General features: G+C 37.3%; 1 non-coding gene across 1 annotated transcript; it reads right to left on the minus strand.

The window, feature by feature from the left end:
- Positions 1 to 805: 805 nt before the first annotated feature.
- LOC115944338 (U6 spliceosomal RNA) lies at positions 806 to 912 on the minus strand. The gene has a single exon (XR_004078901.1). It is a non-coding gene; the product is annotated as a U6 spliceosomal RNA (small nuclear RNA).
- Between the last annotated feature and the right edge of the window lie 723 nt (positions 913 to 1,635).

Here is a 1,635-nt window from a genome sequence, read left to right on the forward strand (position 1 = left end):
TTTACCAATTTGTAGACTCACACTGCTTTGGGCACTCCCCTCCTTCTTTCTGACTTCGCTTTCTCGTGGTAGCACTTTTCTTAGTTAAGAGTCTGTGGGTGATGTGTTTGTCCTTTTCCGTGTGTATCTGAATATGTCCTTTACAGCTCTCACTTGAGTGGTGGGCTTATCATTTTCTGTAAGTCTTTATACGATTGTATCATTGTCTTCTGGACTTGAAAAGGAATGGGAAGAGGTCTGCTATCATTCAACTATCATTCAGTCCTTTCTTTTCTCTCTAGTCATTTTTAAGCTTTCCTCCTTTGTCTTTGATGTTTGATAGGTCCACTACACTTTATTTCTATTGTTTTGAGTCAATATGAGGACTCACGTTTTTTTAATTCTGCAAATTCTCAGCTGTCAGCTCTCTAAACATTGTCTCTTTCCCACATTCTTTTTTTTTTTTTTAAAGATTTTATTTTATTTATTTTTAGAGAGAGAGAGAGAGTGCAAGCAGAGGGAGGAACAGAGGAGATGGGAGAGGGAGGGGAAAGAATCTCAAGCAAACTCTTCACCCAGCGTAGAGCCCAATGTGGGGCTTGATCTCAAGACCCCGAGACCATGACCTGAGCCGAAACCAAGAGTTGGGATGCTTAACCGACTGAGCCACCCGGGAGCCCCTCCCACATTCTTTATTGTTTTCCTTTCCACCACTTATATTAGACACTGTAGGTAAAACTGTATGAAATTGCTGATAGTCAACCATTTTAGACCTACAAAGAGAGTTCAACTTACTATATTGGAGCTACTCTTTTTTTCTTTTTTTAAAAATATGAAACACTTCATGAATTTGCATGTCATCCTTGTGTAGGGGCCATGTTAATCTTCTCTGTATCATTCTAATTTTAGTCTATGTGCTGCCAGAGTGAGCACAGGAGCTCCCTTTCTGTTAGGCAGATCTTAAATTACTCTTTCATATTATCCACTTATTTATTTTTTCTGCATTCTGTGTGATTTCCAAATGTCTGTTTTAGAGTTCAGTATTTTTGCTTCAATGTATCTATTCTTCTACTTAACCTATTTATCTTTTCTACCTTAATGAGTGTATTTTTCATTTTTAGAATCTCCATTTAGTTCTTTTCAGATGTGCCTTTGCTTTGACATTCAATCTTGTTTTTGTATGTATTTTTTCCTATTTCTCTTTGAAGATTTTACATGTGCTTAAAGTTTCTTTTTTTAAATTTTATTTTATTATGTTATGTTAGTCACCATACATTACATCATTAGTTTTTGACGTAGTGTTCCATGATTCCTTGTTTGTGTAAAACACTCAGTGCTCCATTCAATACGTGCCCTCCTTAATACCCATCACCGGGCTAACTCATCCCCCATCCCCCTCCCCTCTAAAACCCTCAGTTCTTTTATTTTTTTCTTTTATTTCTAGTTCTTAAGGTGAATTTCTCTCATTTGCTATGTCTTTTGATTGTTACTAGACCTCAGGGTGGTTTTTTTTGTTCCTGTGGATTGTAATTTTTTGTTGTGAGCTCATCTTGAAGGGGGGAGGCTTTCATAGGAGTCTTGTTCTCTTGAGTTTTGGAGGGATCCCTTCTGAGTAGATTCACATGGGAAGCTACTCAGGATCCTGTGAGTTTTATT

The sequence above is a fragment of the Leptonychotes weddellii genome, chromosome 9, assembly GCF_054177405.1.
Source record: "Leptonychotes weddellii isolate Sample4059 chromosome 9, ASM5417740v2, whole genome shotgun sequence".
NCBI classification, from domain to species: Eukaryota; Metazoa; Chordata; class Mammalia; order Carnivora; family Phocidae; genus Leptonychotes; species Leptonychotes weddellii.